The following is a 24820-nucleotide window of genomic DNA, read 5'->3' as shown; positions in this document are numbered from 1 at the left end:
TGCCAGCCTCCATGGTGCCAATAATCCTTTTTAGGTTTCAGAACAAATCCATGAAAATAGTTTGTTGGATCAATTTCGATTATGGAGAACGATGCTATATAGCGGTTAGCCCACCTGTACATAATACTTTCGGTAATTACGCCGTAAGGCGTTTCCCTCTGAAATCCATCCCCCTTTTTGCCTACCTGTCATCCTTGGACACCGTACGATTAGATGTTAGATGATTACAAAGACTTGAACCGTCGATCCTTGTGATGCTCTGTGTTTCCCTCGCTGCGAAGGAAAGAATCGTTCAGGTAAGGGTGGGTGCGGGGTTAACACCATTTCGCCTCCATTAATCCCGACATATTTACAGTCGAAAATGGTCCATTTCAGGTTTAACGAGCAAGCCCAGGATGGCTACTCAAGATGTCGAGATGAAGGACTCAACAGTCGCGGTCTCCAATTCTTCTGCACCATCGCCTCCTCTGGTTCTCACGCGTAAGTTCTATGAGATTTTGCCATTACAGGTAGTCCCTGTTTTGCCCGTGTTTGTGTTGAAATTGAGGCATATTTGTGGGTGTTGTAGATCTGAAGATTACTGGGCTTCTAGTACCCCCCAGCACATGAGAGTTAGCATTGCTAATCTACTCTCGAAAATCAGCGACAAGACACAGATTTTGGGCTTCATCACACCCATCGCCATCGCTGGGAGCTAAGGTTGCTTATAGCATGGTGATTACTTCATGCCTTCAATGATTCTGGGCTGTAAATGGTGATTTGGTGATTCTGCTTTGGATTTGGTGTGTCTTTTGCAATTGTTTTTTTAAGGTTTCAGGCTTGGGGATCTAGGTGGGTGTTGGTTATTTAGTGATTTTCCTTATGGGTTTCTGTTATCGTGAATGTTTGGTCAGGTTTCATATTGATTGCCTCATGATTTTCTACGTTTCTATGAACTTTTAGTGCTTATGTGTTGATTTTCATGGGTTGTTGCCTTGCGGATGCCTGCTATCTTGTTTGCTCAGTGGTGTTTTTTGTTGATTTTCTATCTGGGTGCTTCTGTTTCATGGCTACCATGGAATTTATGCCTAACGGTGAAATACCAACATAACATGCCTATTGGGAGCTGATCTCACGTGTCCTATTGTCGGTTTTGTGCCTTGGCTTTCTGTTTCATCTACACGCTCTGATTTTTGTGTCTATGATCTGTGCTTCAGGGGGTTTTCCAGAGCTGATCTTTATTGCTATAAATATCTGAGCGAGAACCTATGAATCAGAGTTGTAGAAATCAAATCAGACCCATGTGTAGATATTATTATACTGTTGCCTTAGAGAGTAGGGAAAAACCATTGCAAGGAATCCTATAAAGATTTTGATAAAATCCAAAGACCAACTTATTTGACCCTTGAAGCAAATGACTTTTCCCCCACAGAGATTCTGAAGCGGTTCTTCTGTGATATCCCGATCCAATTTTGTTCCTCGACGTTTTCTTATTTTTCTAGCATCACTTTAGGTGTTTTAGGCGTAGATTTGCATCTGGGTTTCGGTCACAAGACATCAATCAGATCCGTATAGGATTAGAATGTCTTCACTGGTTTGTTTTCCATGGACCTTTGGCAATGAGCTCTCTTAAGATGTTTTTTTGTTTTTCCTTTGTGAAGAAGCTCAGGGATCAAATTGACTCCATATATATTATGCATTCGCATTCTCACCATGGCCTAAGGTCTAGAGAGGCTGCTGACAGATTTGAGATCTTATGCATGTATGGTCTTAAGCACAGTTCTAGACCAGATTAAATTGTCCAGTATTTTCCACGCTGTTGCATGGCTATATTTTGGGTGTCTGTTAGCTTTGTTCTGTTGTTTTCTCTTTTTTGATATTGGCATAATAAATTTTGCTTTGCTGGGTTTCTGAATTTGGAAAAATTATATAGGTTGTGAAACCAGTTCAGTTTATTTGAGATGCAGGTTCCCAGATGGTTTTCTAAGGTCACCAAGCCTGGTAATACCTCAGCTCATGATTTTGAGACTTAACTTCTTTCCTTTCCTCCATCTTTCAAGCAGTAACCCTGTCATGATTTTTCTGTTGTAGCAGCAGGGAGGTTTGCTTATTATTTTTGTCTTCACCATCAGAAATGCGGGTCTATCGCAGTCTGGAGGTGATTGGGAGCTAATCTCACGTGTCCTGTTGCAGGTTTTGTGCCTTGGCTTTTTGTTTCATCTACACACTCTGACTTTTGTGTCTATGATCTGTGCTTCAGGGGGTTTTCCAAAGCTGATCTTTATTGTTGTAAATATCTGAGCGAGAACCTATGGATCAGAGTTGTAGAAATCATATCAGATTCATGCCTACCCATGCCAGTAAAGCAAGTGTGAGCTTATGCTTCTTTTGATGCCCCATTGGGTTGTAATAGAGCTAGTTACTTGAAGTGAACTAGACTCGTGCATTTTATGATAAGAGACTTGCATAGGAGGTTAATGGTGATGCCCTTGGAGAGGTATGGGTTGACTTATCATTTTGTTATTATTGTGATTAATATATCTTTATCCTTCTGTAACTGTCTCATGTTTGGGAAAGTTTGTAACTAGTTGTAATATGTTGTGCCGTCACCTTCCAGGAGTTCAAGGGATATGTCTTCAAAATTATGGGAGGATGTGATAAGCAGGGTTTTCCCATGAAACAAGGAGTTCTTACTCCAGGTCATGTACGCCTATTATTGCATAGAGGTAAAATATTAATCTTCAGAATTTTATTCTTGTATGATATGTTATCGTATAGTTTCATACTAGCAATTTAGTAGATTATTCGGATCAATATTTATTATCTTTCTCCGGGCACCCCCTGCTTTAGTGGGTATGGAAGGCGTAATGGTGAGAGGAGACAAAAGTTTGTTAGGGGATGCATTGTTAGCCCTGATCTTTCTGTCTTGAACCTGGTCATTGTTAAGAAGGGTAACTACTGAATCTGTTTATTTCATTGATGTGGATATGTTGCAATTCTTGATCCCCTATATTACTTGCATGAATTTGTGGACCTTTTGTTTGTAGGAGAAAATGATCTTCCGGGACTGACGGACACTGAAAAACCAAGGATGAAAGGACCTAAAAGGGCATCCAAAATCAGAAAATTGTTCAATCTTTCCAAAGAGGATGATGTTAGGAAATATGTCAACACATACTGTCAAACTTTTCAGTCTAAATCAGGTCTATAATTGTACCTTATGTTAGCGTTAATTTCTCCTAATTTGATTTGTTTTGTACAAATTTTTTTTTGGGGAACATCACCTATATTGAATAAGTGCATCTTAATAGCAGTAAGTATGATGTCATCTAAGAATTCATTTTCTCTTATTTTTCTATTTTCAGGTAAGACATGGAGCAAAGCTCCAAAGATTCAGAGGCTTGTAACACCATTGACTTTGCAAAGGAAGCGTGCAAGAATTGCAGAAAAGAAAAAGAGAATTGCTAAGGCCAAGAGTGAGGCTGCTGAATATCAAAAGCTCCTTGCTTCAAGGTTTAAGGAGCAGCGTGATTGCAGGAGTGAGAGTTTGGCAAAAAAAAGAGCATCCCATGTTTCAACTGGATCAAAACCATCAGTTGCTTAGTATTATGTTCTTTTATCTATTTATGTGAGGTGAACTCCCTTGCTTTGCATGGCATTGTACTGAGTGCAATTTAAAAATCAGCAAGCAATGATTTGCTTATTGAGTATTGTTTGAGAATATATAGTCTTGGTATACTTTGATGAAGGCTCAGACTGCAGGATTTTGAATATATGTTAGCATCTGTAATTCAAAAGCATTTTTTGCAGCTTTGGACAAAAGAAAAGTACTTTTTATTTTTATTTTTAAATTCAAGTGTTTTTATTTAATTATTCTAGTTCTTGCTATGACTGGAACATGTAGGGTTATATATCTTGTATCTTTTCCTTGATGTTACTTTTGGATTGCAGCCCTTATGATATGTATGGTGCACACCCCCTGCCTTTATGCTCCTCAAAATACATCATGATAATTATTTTCTATAGTTTGGCATTGAGTGATGTTTTTATTATAAATTGAGTCCAGCACAAGCTATATTGGTAATTTAGCCAAGTTGATTATTTTTGGTACCCTTTGATCTGAGGTGAAACTCAGGTAGTGGTAATGTTCCCCAAATTTTTTTCTTAAATACCTAGTTTAACTGCAAAAAGCAAGGAGTACTTAATAACAATACATCTTGGCTTTTACTTTGAAAGCACAACTCTGAACTTAAAACACAATTTATGTTTTTTTAATGTATTTGTGAAATTTATTTGCTATTGTTGCAACACTTGCCCATATTATACTCTTCAATGGAAGGTGAGCTTTCTCGTAACCTTTTATTTGTTTTCCCACACATTATATATTTCTTCCTCCCAATTGAACTATCCATTTCCCCAGAAAATCCCTATGAATAGGGGCAACAAAATGAATTTTGTACTCACCAGAAAACCATGCTACTTCCAGAGATCAATAAAATTTTCTAAAACTGAAAGAAAATGAGCTTATGTTGTTTCCTTTTTCGTTTCTGAACAAAATTGATACTGGAAGAGATGCAGTTATCTTGCCTTACAAGAGTACATAAAAGGAAATCAGTACATCAAAACCTTTCCCATGCCTACCCATGCCAGTAAAGCAAGTGTAAGCTTATGCTTTTTTTGATGCCCCATTGGGTTGTAATAGAGCTAGTTATTTGAAGTGAACTACGCTCGTGCTGAAATTTATGTGCTATTGTTGTGAAAATAGCAACCAAGTTACAATGTTGTTGCGGAATTTATTATTGGGTACTTATTGCCTGGAAAACCAATTGCCAATATCCTTTTCAAGACTTATGGAAGGATTAGTATAGTACATGCTCTTTATTTTCTTGTAGACTTGAAGCTTGGGCACTACATGAAGATTCCTCCACGTTGCATGTATGTTGCTTAGGTGTGGCAGTTATAGTTTTCGGTTTTCACTTCTTCTATAGTGTTCAATCTTATAAAATAATTTATAAACCATAAGTATCATTTTTTCATGGGGTTCAGTTTTTTATTAATTATATTTGAGTCCAGGGGCTAACTTGTGGATGTACACAGCTTGTGGGCACAATAGTTGCAGGTACAATCAATCTCTGCATTACATGGTGGATGCTGATAGGTATAGAGAATATTTGTGATGTGGACTCTCTGCCTCCTGACAACCCTTGGACATGTCTAAAGGACAGAGTAGCCTTTGATGCATCAGTCACATGGGGCTAATTCAAAATTTTGATTAGGTTTTATGTAATACAAGAGGTTGCATTAGTAAGTTTTGAAGTTACAATAGTAGTGATTAAAATCAATTTGCAATTATAATATTACTGATTATAATGGCTAACAAAAAGTTGATAAAAGAAGCCCACAAAACCCCAAAGAATCCTTATTCAATCTCCATCCCAATTATGGTATTCATATACATGAAATACGTTTTTACTTAGCTTTGTTCTGTTGTTTTCTCTTTTTTGATATTGGCATAATAAATTTTGCTTTGCTGGGTTTCTGAATTTGGCAAAATTATATAGGCTGTGCAACCAGTTCAGTTTATTTGAGATGCAGGTTCCCGGATGGTTCTCTAAGGTCACCAAGCCTGGTAATACCTCAGCTCATGATTCTGAGACTTAACTTCTTTCCTTTCCTCCATCTTTCAAGCAGTAACCCTGTCATGATTTTTCTGTTGCAGCAGCGAGGAGGTTTGCTTATTATTTTTGTCTTCACCATCAGAAATGCGGTCCTATTGCAGTCTGGAGGTGATTGGGAGCTGATCTCACGTGTCCTGTTGTAGGGTTTGTGCCTTGGCTTTCTGTTTCATCTACACGCTCTGATTTTTGTGTCTATGATCTGTGCTTCACAGGGTTTTCCAGAGCTGATATTTATTGCTATAAATATCTGAGAGAGAACCTATGGATCAGAGTTGTAGAAATCAGATCAGACCCATGCCTACCCATGCCAGTAAAGCAAGTGTGAGCTTATGCTTTTTTTGATGCCCCATTGGGTTGTAATAGAGCTGGTTATTTGAAGTGAACTAGACTGGTGCATTTTATGATAAGAGGCTTGCACAGGGAGTTAATGGTGTTGCCCTTGGAGAGGTATGGGTTGATTTATCATTTTGTTATTATTATGATTAATAAATCTTTATCCTTCTGTAACTGTCTCATGTTTGGGAAAGTTTGTAACTAGTTGTAATATGTTGTGCTGTCACCTTCTAGGAGTTCAAGGAATATGTCTTCAAAATTATGGAAGGATGTGATAAGCAGGGTTTTCCCATGAAACAAGGAGTTCTTACTCCAGGTCGTGTACGCCTGTTATTGCACAGAGGTAAAATATTAATCTTCAGAATTTTATTCTTGTATGATATGTTATCCTATAGTTTCATACCAGCAATTTAGTAGATTATTCAGATCAATATTTATTCTCTTTCTCCGAGCACCCCCTGCTTTAGTGGGTATGGAAGGCGTAATGGTGATAGGAGACAAAAGTCTGTTAGGGGATGCATTGTTAGCCCTGATCTTTTTGTCTGGAACCTGGTCATTGTTAAGGAGGGTAACTACTGAATCTATTTATTTCATTGATGTGGATATGTTTCAATTCTTGATCCCCTATATTGCTTGCATGAATTTGTGTACCTTCTGTCTGTAGGAGAAAATGATCTTCCGGGTTTGACGGACACTGAAAAACCAAGGATGCTGGGACCTAAAAGGGCATCCAAAATCGGAAAATTGTTCAATCTTTCCAAAGAGGATGATGTTAGGAAATATGTCAACACATACTGTCGAACTTTTCAATCTAAATCAGGTCTACAATCGTACCTTATGTTAGCGTTAATTTCTCCTAATTTGATTTGTTTTGTACAGTTTTTTTCTTTTGGGAACATCACCTATATTGAATAAATGCATCTTAATACCAGTAAGTATGATGTCATCTAAGAATTCATTTTCTCTTATTTTTCTATTTTCAGGTAAGACACGGAGCAAAGCTCCAAAGATTCAGAGGCTTGTAACACCATTGACTCTGCAAAGGAAGCGTGCTAGAATTGCATAAAAGAAAAAAAGAATTGCTAAGGCCAAGAGCGAGGAAGCTGGATATCAAAAGCTCCTTGCTTCAAGTTTGGAGCAGCATGATCGCAGGAGTGAGAGTTTGGCAAAAAAGAGAGCATCCCGTGTTTCAACTGGAGCAAAACCATCAGTTGCTTAGTATTATGTGCTTTTATCTATTTATCTGAGATGAACTCCCTTGCTTTGCATGGCGTTGTACTGAGTGCAATTTTAAAATCGGCAAGCAATGATTTGCTTATTGAGTATTGTTTGAGAATATATAGTCTTGGTATATTTTGATGAAGGCTCAAACTGAAGGATTTTGAATATATGTTAGCAACTGTAATTCAAAAGCATTTTTTGCAGCTTTGGACAAAAGCAAAGTACTTTTTATTTTTATTTTTAAATTCAAGTTTTTTTATTTAATGATTCAAGTTCTTGCTATGGCTGGAACAGGTAGGGTTATATATCTTGTATCTTTTCCTTGATGTTACTTTTGGATTGCAGCCCTTATGATATGTATGGTGCACCCCCCCTACCTTTATGCTCCTCAAAATACATCATGATAATTATTTTCTATACTTTGGCATTGTGTGATGTTTTTATTATAAATTGAGTCCAGTACAAGCTATATTGGTAATTTGGCCAAGTTGATTATTTTTGGTACCCTTTGATCTAAGGTGAAACTCAGGTAGTGGTAATGTTCCCCAAAATCTTTTCTTATATACCTAGTTTAACTGCAGAAAGCATCGAGTCCTTTGATCTGAGGTGAAACTCAGGTAGTGGTAATGTTCCCCAAAATCTTTTCTTATATACCTAGTTTAACTGCAGAAAGCATCGACTACTTAATAACCATACATCTTGGCTTGTACTATGAAAGCACAACTCTGAACTTAAAACACAATTTATGTTTTTTTAATGTATTTGTGAAATTTATTTGCTATTGTTGCAACACTTGCCCATATTATACTCTTCAATGGAAGGTGAGCTTTCTCGTAACCTTTTATTTGTTTTCCCACATGTTATATATTTCTTCCTCCCAATTGAACTATCCATTTCCCCAGAAAATCCCTATGAACAGGGGCAAGCAAATGAATTTTATACTCACCAGAAAACCATGATTGAAGGTCTATATTCATACCATATCGTAACATACATAGAACTTAAAGTCAACTTACACTTTTGATATATTGAAGGGTCAGAGTGAGTTGAGATTGATGGTGAATATTCATATTAGGTTGTAACTTGCAGAGTTTTTAACCATAAGTTACATTCCAGTGAATCTAACAATGAATATCAATAATGGTGATTCATTTTTTAAATGGGTGGAGTTAATAGAATTATAACAAGTGGGTTCCACCCAATATTCCCACTATCTGTTATTAGGTCATTTTAATGGTGGTAATTAATAGAATTTGTACTTACATTTACATTAATGGTTTAAAGTACATCATTTTAATTGTGGTAATTAATAGAATTTATTATTAATGGTTTAAAGTACATGTTATCAATGGGAATTTTACCGGGCTGTGTAAAGGAAAATCCCAAGGTAATATTGAATTAGTTTTTAGATTGGAAGTGGACCTTTCCAGCTTAGAGAGAGTTATCTATCATAACTCAGTCACCCTGTGTCACCTCAATAACTTGTTATTTAATCAGTATAATGGCTAGATATTATGTACGATAAGATTTAAAATGTTGTAAGACAGTGAAATATCCATTGGGCATGGAGTTATGATAATTAGCAAGAAATCTTATGGATCCATTTAAAATGTTGTAGGACAGAGTGAAATATCCATTAGGCATGCAGTCATGATAATTAGCCTGAAATCTGATGGATCCCCCATTACCTTGGTATGGATATTAGGGGTTAAAATGTTGTAGGACAGAGTGAAATATCCATTGAGCATGGAGTCATGATAATTAGCAACAAATATGATAGATCCTCCATTACCTGGCTATAGATATTAAAAGCAGGATAGATGAAACTTTCTTAGATTATCGGTGTAGTTGAAATTTGAATGGAGATGATAGTCCACTACAGTATAGCATCCAACGAGGATGAGTTCTAAAGTAGCTTTAGAAGGAAATGAAAGTATTTGATTGTAAGAAAATAAGACATCAATGATAAATTTCAAAATATTTACTTTCAATAAAAGATTGAAGATTACATATAAAATAAAATCACCTAGAAAGAAAAAAATTCAACATAAAGAAACAGATAGGAAAGTAGCATCTCAAGAATCTTTGGACCATAAAATCAAGAATTTTTGGTCCAATCAGATTCAATTAATCTCAAATTTACACAGTAATTTTTTCTCTCTGAAACTGAACCCTTTGTCCTTTTTTTCATCTGTTTTATAGAGATATTTCATATGTTTTTTCATCTGTTTTGTAGAGATATTACGTATGTTTCAGATCCAAAATCTATGGAAAAATATTAACTACGAAATTTTCAACACAAAATTGTACGCTGCTTCCTTTCTATTTTCTGAGGGGCAATGTACACTCTGAGTAGCCACTTGTGATATTAAAACAGTGAGCTCTGAGGTCAATATAATGCTCAGACTTATTGAGAAACAAGAGCTAGAGATATTCAATAGAAAAAGATGGAGATGGGAGTTTCAATGGACAATCTGCTTCAAACAATTTCAGCTCACGGAATTAGGAATCTATTTCAATTATTATGCCTCTATATAATTCATTATCTGATGAAGGATTCGTGGTAGAAGGACCTTGAAAAAAACCTCATTCCTCAGATTTTGGCAAAGATGATTAGATTTCAGAAATGACAAATCAAACACCTGTAACCATCACTGTTGTTAGATTTATCACCAGCAAAATCTAACACTGAAAATTCAAATTCACCAAAGAGTATTTCAGAGGAAAATCATTGTGATAATTGAGTAATATGGAGAACAACTACAGATCCATGCTACCAGCATTTTTCTAGGGAAAATAACCTTGCAAATTGAAACCCAACGACACCCTCTATGAAGAAACCAAAAATACCAGAAACCCTTGTCTTCTCGTCAGATCTACCAAAAGATTCATATAACCGTAAGTAATTTCAATACTCTTCCACAAGAATCCTTAGCAAACATATCAGTCTTCAATAGTCCAAAGGTGAGAAATCTCTTCAGAGATGACTTATTGCTTTGGCTCACTGTTTCCAGTAACCCATCTTTCACAATCTTAGAAATGAACTTTGTATGCAAATAGCCACGCTTACAAAGATAGAATTAGATAGAAATGAGGGTGATGAATATGCAATATACAACCAATCAATAGGATGCTCATTGCTATCATTGTTACAGTCACGCATAAGTCAATGTCATGCAATCAGTGTTACTCTTACAGCATCAACAAATCATCAAGGATCTGTCACACAAGGTTTCTGTCCTGTGTCAAGGTCTTTAGCTATTAGTGCTATTGGTGAAGCTTCAGACCTAGGATCACAACTTGAAAATAAGAAACTGGTAGAGCCTCCTAATCTGAAGATAAATATCATAGATACCCAAAGAAAAGCTCGGTCTTCTCAAGTAATGGTGCTTCTAAGTTTGCTACTGAGGCATGACAACACAAAATTGTACATTGCTTCCTTTCTATTTTCTGAGGGGCAATGTACACTCTGAGTAGCCACTTGTGATATTAAAATAATGAGCTCTGAGGTCAATATAATGCTCAGACTTATTGAGAAACAAGAGCTGGATATATTCAATAGACAAAGATGGAGATCGGAGTTTCAATGGACAATCTGCTTCAAACAATTTCAGCTCACGGAATCAAGAATCTATTTCAATTATTATGCCTCTATATAATTCATTCTCTGATGAAGGATTCATGGTAGAAGGACCTTGAAAAAAACCTCGTTCCTCAGATTTTGGCAAAGATGATTTAGATTTCAGAAATGACAAATCAAACACCTGTAACCATCAGTGTTGTTAGATTTATCACCAGCAAAATCTAACACTGGAAATTCAAATTCACCAAAGAGTATTTCAGAGGAAAATTATTGTGATAATTGAGTAATATGGAGAACAACTACAGATTCGTGCTACCAGCATTTTTCTAGGGAAAATAATCTTCCAAATTGAAACCCAACGACACCCTTTATGAAGAAACCAAAAATACCGGAAACCCTTGTCTTCTCGTCAGATCTACCAAAAGATTCATATAACCGTAAGTAATTTCAATACTCTTCCACAAGAACCCTTAACAAACATATCAGAGCATGTGTCATTAATGAGGGCCGAAGATTCCAAAAGGGGTTCTGGACAGTGGCTAGCACATGTGTCCTAGGAAATTTGTAGATGTAACTAACTTGAGAAGTTTGATCTGTAGACATAATTCATATGAGAAGTTTGATCCACCTACAAAAGAAGAGAGACAGTGAAACACAACATGACGTAGCCTTACAAATTGTAAACCCAACAAGCCATCGAAACCCTAGTCAAAAATAAAACAAAAACTTTTCAAACAATCATCAATTTTTCAAAAATCCTTCAACTGCATGGAAGAATCGTGCATTTGATATGCATTTTCACCCTCATGCACACTGTATTTTTGTATTTTCATTAATAAAACATAATATAATTATGGGTTTGGGTTTAGAAATTGTCAAAAATAAAGATTTCAGGTTACCAAGATGAAAAATAAGAGTCAACCTTAACAAATATCCCTGGACTCCTGAGCTGAATAAACTCCAATGACAATACCTATCTTGTGTCTTAATTAGCAAGGCCCAGAATTATGTGCAATATAAATTCTCTTACCTGAATAAGGAGGAGAAAAATAGAATTCCAAATAAGAGACTAATTATTTTAATTAACTAAATAATAATAAAAAGTAAATTAAATCACCTTTATTTTACTAGATTATTTACAATGATTTTAAAACATACTTTCAGTGTTACAACTATTAATTTTTTACTAATATATGTGATTTAGAAATAAACAAATTCAAATTAAAACTCATTTATTATGATTTTAAAGCATACTTTCAATGTTAAGCAACCATTAAAATTTTATGAATAAATTTGACTTCACAAATAAATAAATTCAAATTATGAGTAGGATTTTTTTTGGGATAAGTTATGAGATGCAGAAGATTCCCAACCACGGGTATGATACAAGAGAGACTAATTATTTTTATTAATTAAATAATAATAAATAAAAAAATTATTATGATTTTAAAGCATACTTTCAGTGTTAAGCAACCATTAAAATTTTATGAATAAATTTGACTTCACAAATAAATAAATTCAAATTATGAGTAGAATTTTTTTTGGGATAAGTTATGAGATGCAGAAGATTCCCAACCACGGGTATGATACAAGAGAGGCTAATTATTTTTATTAATTAAATAATAAAAAAAATTAAAATTATGATTTAGTTCTAATAATCATCTTCATCTTATTGGAGAGAGACTAATTATTTTTATTAATTAAATAATAAAACAAATTAAAATTATGATTTAGTTCTAATAATCATCTTTATCTTATTAGATTGTTTACTATGATTTTAAAGCATACTTTCAGTCTTACACAACCATTAATTAATTGTTATGAATAAAAGTGACTTTAGAAATAAATAAATTCAAATTGGAACTAAATTACTATGATTTTAAAGTAAATTCAAATTAACTCACACGTACAATTTATAGTGTTCTTCCTACCTCTCCTCTCCTTTAGCTATAGCTTTCCCATTGAGCAACTTCGTAGCTTCATAATCATGAACAACGATTTATATGCAATATTAATTCAATAATTAATAAAAAACAGTGTGAGACACCCTAAATCAATTTCATTTCTGCTACATCTCTACATTTCATTTAGATTTGCCCATTCCCATGTCCTGATTGTTACTCAATTTATGCCTTATGACGTTTCCTTTGCAACATTTGGTGCAAATGCTAGTATTTAAGTGTATGGTTTCAAACCAATATACGGTTAGTTTTAAAAAACTAACAATATTTATGATTGTGAAAATTTACACTAAAATTTTTAAAGTTAATTTCGAAAAACTAAAAACATTACGACTGAGTGTAAAAATCTACACTAAAGATTTTTTTAGAATTTTTTTTCAAAGAAAGATGGAATATGGATGTTTAAAAAGCTTAAAACTAAATTGCAAAAACCAATCATAAATCTCACATTTTCTGTGACTTTAAATTCAAAGAGAGAGATGGAATATGGATGTTTAAAAAGCTTAAAACTAAATTGCAAAAACCAATCATAGATCTCACATTTTCTGTGATTTTAAATTCCTATCTTTCCACTTAGGTTATTTTGTTAAGTGGGGGTGAATATCTTAAAACCAATGTACACAGCTAATTTCAAAAAACTAACAACAATATGATTGAATGTGGATTTTTTAAATCTCAGGAGAGAGGTATGTGTCACGGAGACAGATTTTAAAAAATTTAGAATTAAACTAGTGGCTTTAGGTTTTAAATACTTTTGTTGTTGGGAGATTTTTGTGATTAAAATTTAAAGAGTGATGTTTCGGAGATAAATCCACAGTGGTTATTTTTAATTGTTATTTTTAAATGACTTGATACTCATCAAGAGAGTAGGTAGGCAAAACAACAAATATTTTTTTCCCTCATTTTATTCATTTAGCTTTGTTTCATTTTCATTGATAAAAAGAGAGTTTTTTTTCTCATTTTATTTATTTAGCTTTGTTTCATTTTCATTTTTAGCTTTGTTTCATTTTCATTGATAAAAAGAGAGTATATTGACTGTGTCAGATATTTTCTTTTTTTAGGGGATTTTTGAGGTTTAAAATGGGCTTCCTAAAGAAATTATAAAATTATAGTGGAAATAATAAAATAAGATTAGATTACATCATCAAATTTTAGAGAGAAAAAAGACAACAATATTTTCAACTTGTATTTTCAACTTATCTCCCTATGGTTACTCAAATTTCGAGCGGAAACACTCCTTGGATGCAAAATTTGATTCCTCATCCAAAGAGTACTCGCATACTTTCGAGGGACCCTGCTACACGAAAAATCCAAGGAGTACCCACATACTTTATGGACACGAAAATGACAAATCCCTGACGGTTTTTCATGTATTTCTCATTTTTCGTGTAGATCACGTCTTTCATGTGTTTCTCATTTTCGTGTAGCAGGGTCCATCGAAAGTATGCAACATGGGTACTCCTTGGATGAAGAACTAAATTTTGCATCCAAATAGTACTTTCACTCGAAATTTGAATAAAAGCTTACAGAAATAAGTTGAAAATACGACGTGAAAAAATAGTTTTATTATTTTATTATTTTTTAATCTTTGTACTTTTTTACTCATCCCATTATCATCTTGAATCCTATTGGTTCTTATAAAATTTATTTTGGTTGTACATTTGTCTTAGGAGACCCATTTTAGACCACAAAAATCCCCTATACCCTTAGTCGATAAATTGAGATTTTAGTCCTATTATTAAAATAAAAAAGTTCCAAAACATTGGCTCTGTTTTCATATTTCTACCTTATCCAAGAGTGTGATGTATAATCAGCTATTAAATGCAAAATGGAGGTCAATTCCTTAACACATACAACAAAAACTAGACAATAAATTACAACAAAAGCTAGACAATAAATTACAGCATTCTCATTTTAAAGTGGATCCCTAGTTGGTATCAATGCAATCAGCGTTCATGAGTCTGTCCTGTATATCTGTCAAAGTGATACTTACCTGTCTCTGCCTCAATGTCCTTTTTTGACAATAGATCAGCGACCTCGTTTTGCTCCTTGTAGATGTGAGTGTAAGAAATCGGCTATAAAGTCACAGCCAGAAGTCTGATGCGGCTCATCTAGTTAGATGTGAGGAAAAAAAAAACCATCAATGATGCTCTTTGCTCCTTATGGAGCCATTTTGTTTTTTATGACTCTCAGATGTTAGATTTTTCAAACTTTCCAGCTAGTATACACCGTTCAATCCCCAACCATATTTGTTTTTAGACGTACGATTAACTTCACTAGGAGGTCTCCTATTTGCCCACCTGGTTCTTTGCTCTGGAATCACAAGTGGTTTGATATACCACACAAAATAAGTTTTAACTCACAAGTTTTCCCATTCCGCTTGCCTTGTTGTATAGTGTCATGATGAAAAACAATAATTTGAATAGGCAACTTCCTGCGGAAATTTTTTTAGCTTGTTGCAATTTGAGATATGTGAGTGTGTTTAATATTTTCTGTCATACTAACAATATTACATTGTTCAAAGCTCAAACCACCAGTGATCTTCGTTAACCTACGGCGTTTATGGAAGGACTTTCGTTAATTATGGAAGGAACTGTAATAGACCTTCGATACAACACCATCAGAGATGTTCCACTGGGAAAAAACTTTACCAAGACTTGGGTGTATGGATTTTCATTGTAACTCTCTAAACTGATTCATGTGGATTTCTGATTCATTTGTACGTCTGGGAAACCATTTCCTCATAATATCTAGGGGACTAGGATGAAGAAAAACACATTACACATCTGAAACTTCTTGGTAATTCAATGGTGCAATATTTGAAGGTTATCTACTTTTATTCCGAATCTGTACACTATTCTTTCGTGCAATTGGAAATCATAGATTTTGTCTTTGTTGAAGCAATCACGCGACAAACCAGAATAGGAATTTGGACGATACTATTTCATAACATCGAGTTACATTTTTTTGGCAGGTGACTAGCTGTATTTCTCGTACATGTCCTTAACCATCTTTCTGGTTGTTTGACTTCATAACATTTGTTTTGGCAGGTCACAAGCTGCATTTCTCGTACATGTCCTTGACTATCTTGCTGGTTGTTTGATTTCATAAAGATTGACGACACTACTTACCAGGGTTGGTATTTCACTGGCAAATTGCTGGTAACAGGCTCATCAATTATAACTAAAGAAATTGTTAAGTTGACCAAAAATTTTGTTGAAATTGTGAAAAGTGGGGAGGAAATGTGACAACCATGAAATTTGAAGGGTGGGTTTGTTTTGAAATTCCAATCTTGTTCCTAGTTTTTTACCATAATTTTTATATATCTTTATTTTTAGATCTGTAATGTAATTTTTGTTCAAATTTGGTGAGTATTTGTTAAATATATAATTTAAATGTTTTTAAGGTTACTTTTACCAGTTGCCCATGGGCCACAGGACTTACTTCTTTGTACCCGTGGTCATATTTCTAGAAAAAGAATGAGAGCGACATGACCTCACCTTCTAGCTGGGTTTTCTTCCGAAAGAATTCCCAAAGCATATTTTGTGTCTTATGTGTGTGTGTGAACTTATTTTTTTGGTCTCTATTTTTTCACGTAATTCACATTTGCATGCATGCACTAATTATAGTTAAATCTACAAATCTTAAAGTTTAATAAAATTGTAATAATGTAGAATATCAATTTTTTATATATAGTATTATCAGATTTGTTGTGACGAACTGCCTAATGGAATATCCATGACAGTTTACGGATCTTATAGGGGGTAAAGGGTTTTTATATTGGCAGGTATAAGAACTGGAGCTTAAAGTCGATGAAAAATATAAAGGGGTATATAAAATGTTAATGAAAAAATGGATATCTATAATATCTAGTGAACATAGGGGTTTTTTTAATTGGGAAGGTGTATTGGGTTCATATTCGTAGGGGGTTAAATAATGTGATTTCGAGAGGTATTTTCCAGTGTGTAGTCAAATTAGGGGTATTGTTTAGCATGCCACGAAAGGTTCATTAAGTAAAGCGCCCATAAGCCATTACAATAATATAATCAATATGAGCTCAACATGTCACCTATGAGAATTGAGCCTAGGTGGGGAGGATAAAATCATTCCTCCCAAGCACTAGAGATAAACCCAATTGACATCGAATCCGCTACTTGACCTCTTTGACTCATATTTCATTGTCCTATGCACTAGATAGTTTAAGGACTTTCTCCTTAGGAGATCATGTAGTCATTATTCAAGAGGTGTGATTTGGATGTATGAATGTATTGGGGTATTTGGAGGAGTTTCTCTTATTATTTAAGGAGTTATTGTGTAACTTATCTCTCTTATATATCTTAGAATTGTGCTCTATACTCACATTTGTGTGGATGGTATGTACTTTTGGGTTCTTATGATATTATGAGTATTTCGAACATAACATTTGGCATCATAGCACAAGATTTCTTTGAACACTCTAATATATGGCCCCTAAGGAGGATATATATGGGGTTAAATGTATATGATATTACCCTAAGGAGGGGCATATGCACATGTATGTTTGGATATCTATGAATGGTGTCAACCTAATAATGAAGGGGCCACATATGCAATGTATGAATAGGTATATATAGAGATCATGTAGTCATTATTGAAGAGATGTGATTTTGATGTATGAATGTATTTGGGTATTTGGAGTATTTTCTCCTATTATTAAAGGAGTTATTGTGTAACTTAGCACTCTTATTTATTTTTTAGTTGTGCTCCACACTCACATTTGTGTACATGGTGTGTACTTCCAATTTGTTAAATATTTGGATAATAATAATCTTTCCCTCATCTACTTATTGAGGAACGTGTTCTTACTCTCTTAGATGGTGGTGATCCCTTGCCTTCTCACTAGATTGGAGCCATATCCTATGCCTCACAAAAAGTCTGATTGTCTTGGCTACCCATGGTTATCATTCTTCCTTATTCCATCCTCTCCTTGCATTGTGTCCCTCCATTATTCTACATAGGGAGGGTTCTATTTTTCTCATTGCTTACTTCAATCAACTGAAGGCAGCCTCTCTCTCCTCCCTCATGGTATTCTATGTTTTTCCTTTCCTCCTTTACTCACCCTTTGTACACTTGGGAAATTCATGCCTTTGTCCTTAGCCTATTGTTGGCATGGGGGCTTCACTAAAGGAGCAATACCATACCACGTGGGTTGATAATGGGGGATATATATTGAGTAAAAAATGAAATAATATATTGGGGGATATATAGGGGGTAAATGGTTTTTATATTGGCAAGTATAAAAAATGGAGCTCAAAGTTAATTAAAAAATATAAAGGGGTATAAAAAATGTTAATGAAAAATGGATACCTACAATATCTACTAAAAGTAGGGGTTTTTTAAATTGGTAAGGTGTATTAGGTTCGTATTGGTAGGGGGTTAAATAGTGTGAATTTTAAAGGTATTTCCCGATATGTAGTCAAACTAGGGATATTGTTCAGTATGCCATGAATGCACATGATATGTGAGAGGTTCATTGAGTGAAGCCCGCATGATTTTCGGTATCTCAAATTCATGTTAGCCTTAAGGGGTCTCCATACTTTAGTATGTTTAACCAAGTTGAATTAATTACTATATCGAAATGGGACCTTTATGGGGGAAACTTAGGCCTTATGTCATTATTATTTTTTACCTCAATAAATTAACAATACCCTTATTTCCGTTGATTCACCATGTTTTCCTCATTTTTCACCTCCTTGCTCACCCTAATATACACAAGGAAACCCCACCTCACTTTTCCTCTTCCCTTCTCTTGTTTTTTCTTTCCCTTGGTCACTTTTCTAATGTTATCTCCCTCTACATTGTTGTCATGGGTAGGTATCAACTAGAATTAATTTGTTCCTAGGTTTGATGAACTATCATCCCTCCTCCTCACCTCCTTGGAATGTCGGTATTGGTTGTGATATCCCATCGACACCAAGGATGAGATATCCTTCCCAACCATTCTTCCAATGTCTGCCCCTATTATATTTCTCTTTCACTAGCTTAACCTTAGTGTTATCACATATCCCTTATTTATTTCACTAGTTCAACTCTAATGTTATCACTTTTAGTATTGTCACTAGCTACCTATTGCCTTTGCAATTCAACAATAGCATTATCACATGCTACCTTTGGCCTTCAATATTTATTCACTAGATTTATTTCATGTCACTTTCCTCTTCTTTCTTTCCTCTTTTGTTCACTTCTTGTCCTCCCCCGAGAGTTGGTGTCGCTAATCCCTTTCCACCACCAAGCAAGTTAGTAACCTTTGTTTCTTAGCTACACAAATTTCTTTTGGTAATGAAATCGTCATATTCATACCTATCATGCCTCAACTAGCCTCTATTGTTAGCATTTGTGATCAAATGTGTGCAATTATCACCCTCTTAGCATGTTTCATTTCTAACATCTATTTCATAATCAAGTAATTGTATCCCCTTCATGATAAATATAATCAATGCATTATTTGCACCGTGTAATTTCCATCTTTCATTTCGTGTAGTTGGACTTACTCATAGTTCATTTCATAATCTTGCTAGTATTCTACTAATATGGTAGTTATATTTACTTATGTCATTTCATAGTTTAGCTATTTTGGTCCCTTATTAGCATTCTTTGCATGTCATGCATTTTGTTACATCTTGTTCTTTCATTTTATCTTTGACTTATACATGTTTGATAGCATATTATTTTCATACTTGTGTGATGACTTCAATCTTTGTATTAACTATATTGGCATGGGGTCTCCATGAAAAGTTGAGTACTTAAGTAAACTCAAATAGTGGAGGCTACCCACTTTTTGTGTTTGTGCATTAGTTCTTAATATACACACTAAAGGAGAAACCCCCATGCATCATTGCTTTGCTATTATTGCCACTATTATTTTTACTTTGTCTTATTTTTCTTGGTTACTTTCTTCTCCTTCCTTGCAGTTCACTGTTGTTTCCATCTTATGGATAGCAACACCTACAAGCATGAATATGTAGCATATGAAATTCACACATGATTATTCACATATGCCTACCCAACTAGAGGTCCATCCCATGCCATTTTCATACATGACCACCTGAAGATGACACGATATTTCTCTATATGCCTTTTCCATGATGGATCACCTTCTTTCGGTCCATTTCAATTAGTTTAGATTTACCCCTTTAGGATGTCTAATTCTAAGTTAGGACCCTCCTCCTCCCTTTCATCATCTCCTTTAGCACTTGGTCACCATATTAACCTCAATTTGACCCTTTGTTGTGTGTGTGCAGTGCTCACTTGGAGTATTTCATTTTTTATGGGTCAAATTTCAAGTGTTAATCTGTAAACATCTGTGGATATTCCATTGGATATTTTGTCACAACATATCTCTTAAAGTAAAGTGAAAACTATACTATGAAGAGTTAAAATTCCTTTAGATTCTAAATGCGTTATTACTTATTTTGTTATTTATGCATGCAATAAATAAAATGCAAAAAATGGAGAATATTGAAATACAAACACACACACGCCAAAATAACACCAAGATAAACCATGGGAAACCCTTTCAAGGGAAAACGCCATTGGAAGTTGAGGTTGATTTTCTTTCTTTTGTATGGATGGAAATCATACAAGTAGAAAGGCTCGCTATGGAGTTACCTAAGACATGTGGTATGTGGTCTGTTGCATAACACAAACCCCCTTTTTTATGCTCAAGCTCTCACTCAACCTCTCTCAAGTTGTTGTACTCTATTGTTGAACAAAATACAATCAAAATGAATGGAACCCTTTTCATCCTAGTTTCTTAGTTTAAACACATCTCGATAGCCAACTAAGGGTTAAGTTTGACTCCTCCAACTCTCAATTAGAGTCACAAATTTGACCATTCTAGAGTATTATTCATAGTATTCATGTGGATATCCCCTTTTCATTCAATAATAGGGGATGACATGGGCATCCTCTTGAATTAAGGTGTAAGTCATGATAGGTCAACTTCTGGGAGGCAGAACTTTTGCATTCAAACTCCAATTAACATCTTTCTTACACCATTGGAAAGATCCCTGAGTGTAAAATAACACCATGGGGTCCTACACTTAAGCAGAGAAGTTTTACACCCCTCCCCCATCCCCATGCTCCACAAAAAGGAGGAAAAAAAATGACATTTAAGGCCTCAAAACGGTTGCAAAAGGTTTCATACCTCAATTCTTGAAATTGGGCCCCACCAATAAAATTGCTCCTGTAAGATGATCCCATCAAATTTTCCACTCTAAAAGCATAAAAATGGATGAAAAGTTGGATGTGCAATCTAATCGGGCCCATAATCATTTTGGATGCCTTGGGCATGCCCTTAATGACCCAATTTTTTTTAGGTTTTCTATTTAGGGTTTAAAGTGATCCAAACCTCCTCCTCTCCTATTGACTTCAAGGTAGATAGTGTACCACAAGTTGGTAATGGGATCATGCCCTCCTATCCTAAGGCCTCCACCCAATGTTTGTTCCAACCTTGGTTCTTATGGTTGTGCTCTGGTTTTCAAAGGACTCAAATGAGGGAGGACTTGGTACTTAGGGGAGTCTCAAAATTTAAGCAGTGTCAAGTTTTGGTTTATGTAGTTCTTGCAGGCTTCTGCACAAGGGCTTGAGCCTAGTCTTTAGCTTGGCTCTTTCACATGCAAAGTCCACTAGAGATTCAACATGAATTGTAGAAAATAGAGGAAGTTGAGATTGTCATTTTGATTCAAAGGTTATTGTGATTGTATCTAATTGGGTGCTCGAGACAAGCCATACGAGAGGGCTTCAAAATCAATATTCACACATTGTGGATCTCTATTAGCAGTTGAAGTCGTTCTTTGGTAAGGTCCTCCCGAAAAGAATTGATGTGAAACAATAAATCATTTTGATGTCAGATAAGCCCCAACTACAATTCAAGGCTAAATACAACTACATGACAAGAATTGAGGTTACTATCACATGTGGAAGAGGAATACAATCTCATTAACATGGTACCCATTGTAGTGGACATCTACACCTCCTCTTAATCTTTTAAATATGTAAAACTCTTTTATATGTTTAATTTTCTAGTATATTTATACTTATGAAAACTAATAATTTTTGCTTATATATCTTTTAGACTAATAAACCTTAAAGCTATTCTATTTTTGTAACTTCGTAATACTAGTAAACCTTAAAACTATTCTATTTTTATGACTTCGTGATATTTGTTTTTTCATTTAGCAAAAGTTTCCCATTCTGATTTTTCCGACCACAAATAAAAAAACACACAACAGAGAGTTATACAATATGTAATTTCTTTCAGCTAATAGCGAATTTTAATTAAAAAAATAAGGACAAATAACGAAGGCAAACAGACATTATTCCTAGTGAGGCTTGTTAACTCATGTAGAAGAATTAGACGTTTGTAAAATAAAAAAATTACCGCACCCATGGGTTATCTTCTGCTCCTCGACACATATTCACGTAAGAAAAAATTGCACCAATTGAATTACTTGCTGATACTTTTACTCTTTATTGGAGCACTTCTTGATCCAACAACAGACAGACAATCATATTCCTAGTCTTGAACATAGTGCTGAACTTATTCTTATTACAGATTAGAAGATATCTCGAAATTCTACGTGAGTACATGATGTGGTGGCTGGGGCGGTTGGCTTTCACACCCCCCAGCCATGTTCGAATCCTGCAGGCATAGCATGATGCTGCTGATGATGATATGATGACGTATGTGTCCGATGCTGATGACGTATGCGTTTCGTGCGATGATGCGGCTTATGCTGATGATGTATGTGTTGAATTCTGCTCGCTTTGGCGACGTATGTGTTTCGTACGATGTTGCGGCTTATGCTGATGATGTATGTGTTGAATTCTGCTCGCTTTGGCGATAATATAATGTTGTATGATGAAATCAATATGTTTTGCTTCGGCGATATATGTACTATGTTGATTCTTCAGCGGGGATTCTCTCCCACCCTGAAAAAGTCAATTAACCTCATCGTTTTCCATATGATTTTCAAAATCTGCAATTGAGAATAAGAGTGGTCTTTATTAGTGTTTTTGACAAATGGGGTAGTAAGCTAAGTGGGCTTGATTGTGGGGAAAACCCCACAGTTAAGCGCGCTTGAGCCAGAGGCGATCTGGGATGGGTGACCTCCCGGGAAGTCCTGGTTACCGGGTGCAAGCCTCGGAAGTGATGATTGACGCTATGTGATTCATTTCACTAGTTTCAATCGCATTTCTTCACCCCTATGAACATCACCTGATGCAATGAGTGCTAAGTGAACTATTCAAAAATCATGAGAAATTAGTCAGTTACGACTACCTCTCATGGAAATGGTCATACGTGAATGACTTACTTAATGCAGTTGAATCCCAAAATGATATCTAATATAATGCACTACATAAAACCCCCATACTTAAATTCAAAAAGAGTGAAGGGATCTCTACTTGAATGGTTCATGAGGCACAATACTTGCTAAGGTTTTGCAAATGGGGTAGCAAGCTAAGTGGGCTTGATTGTGGGGAAAACTCCACAGTTAAGCGCGCTTGAGCTAGAGGCGATCTGGGATGGGTGACCTCCCGGGAAGTCCTGGTTACCAGGTGCAAGCCCCGGAAGTGATGATTAACGCTATGTGATTCATTTCACTAGTTTCAATCCCATTTCTTCACCCCTGTGAGCATCACCCGATGCAATGAGTGCTAAGTGAACTATTCAAAAATCATGAGAAATTAGTCAGTTACGACTACCTCTCATGGAAATGGTCATACGTGAATGACTTACTTAACGCAGTTGAATCCCAAAATGATATCTAATATAATGCACTGCGTAAAAACCCCCATACTTAAATAAGAGTGGCCTCTAGTGTTTTTTATTTAAGTTTTTTAGATTGGTTTTTCTAGTTTAATTTTTTTTAAATTTCATGGAATTTATTGAAATCACAAGTTTGATGAGTAATCTAGAGGTTGAAGTTTTTTAGATGGGTTTTTCTAGTTTAATTTTTCTAAAATCTCGAGGAATTTATTGAAATCACAAGTTTGATGGGTAATCTAAAGGTTTTCCATGGCGTTGAATCTATATATAGTTAAAAACCAATTTAAATAACACAAATCAAGATTTCATCACAAATTTTTACGCCACATAAAAATCCAAACACTAAAAACAACTGCATAAAAATAACAAATAAAAATACTTTTATATATTTCACTTATGAAAGATAAAATATCTTAATACTTGTAAGTAAAAAAAATCTGAGTTTAACTTTATTAATTTAAGACTTATAATATTTAAGTGTATGGTTTCAAACCAATATATACGGTTAGTTTTTAAAAACTAACAATATGTATGATTGTGGAAATTTACACTAAAATTTTTAAGGTTAGTTTCGAAAAACTAAAAACATTACGACTGATTGTGAAAATCTACACCAATGATTTTTTTAGAATTTTTTTTCAAAGAAAGATGGAATATAGATGTTTAAAAAGCTTAAAACTAAATTGCAAAAACCAATCGTAGATCTCACATTTTCTGTTACTTTAAATTCAAAGAAAGAGATGGAATATGGATGTTTAAAAAGCTTAAAACTAAATTGTATCTCACATTTTCTGTGATTTTAAATTCCTATCTTCCCACTTAGGTTATTTTGTTAAGTGGGGTGAATATCTTAAAACCAATGTACACAGCTAATTCCAAAAAACTAACAACACTATGATTGAATGTGGAAATTTTAAATCTCAGGAGAGAGGTATGTGTCACGGGGACAGATTTTAAAAAATTTAGAATTAAACTAGTGGCTTTAGGTTTTAAATACTTCTATTGTTGGGAGATTTAAAATTTAAAGAGTGATGTTTCGGAGATAAATTTACAGTGGTTATTTTTACTTGTTATTTTTAAATGACTTAATACTCATCATCAGATTAGGTAGATATAATAACAAATATTTTTTTCCTCATTTTAATTATTTACCTTTCTTTCATTTTTATTGATAAAAAGATAATATATTCATTGTTCAGATATTTTTTTTTTATTAGGGGATTTTTGAGGTTTAAAATAGGCTTCCTAAAAAAAT

The 24820-nt window shown here is 34.6% G+C and overlaps 1 pseudogene; it reads left to right on the top strand.

Annotated features, from left to right (window-relative positions):
• The first annotated feature begins 6224 nt into the window (after window positions 1-6224).
• On the top strand, window positions 6225-7437 carry LOC149166457 (small ribosomal subunit protein eS6-like; annotated as a pseudogene).
• Window positions 7438-24820: the final 17383 nt, after the last annotated feature.

The sequence above is a fragment of the Pinus tabuliformis genome, chromosome 5_1 (genome assembly GCF_031772625.1).
Source record: "Pinus tabuliformis cultivar Carrire ecotype Pingquan chromosome 5_1, CPIR1, whole genome shotgun sequence".
Taxonomy (NCBI): Eukaryota; Viridiplantae; Streptophyta; class Pinopsida; order Pinales; family Pinaceae; genus Pinus; species Pinus tabuliformis.
The sequence above is the reverse complement of the archived record's forward strand: the minus strand, read 5'-3'. Positions and strand labels throughout refer to the sequence as shown.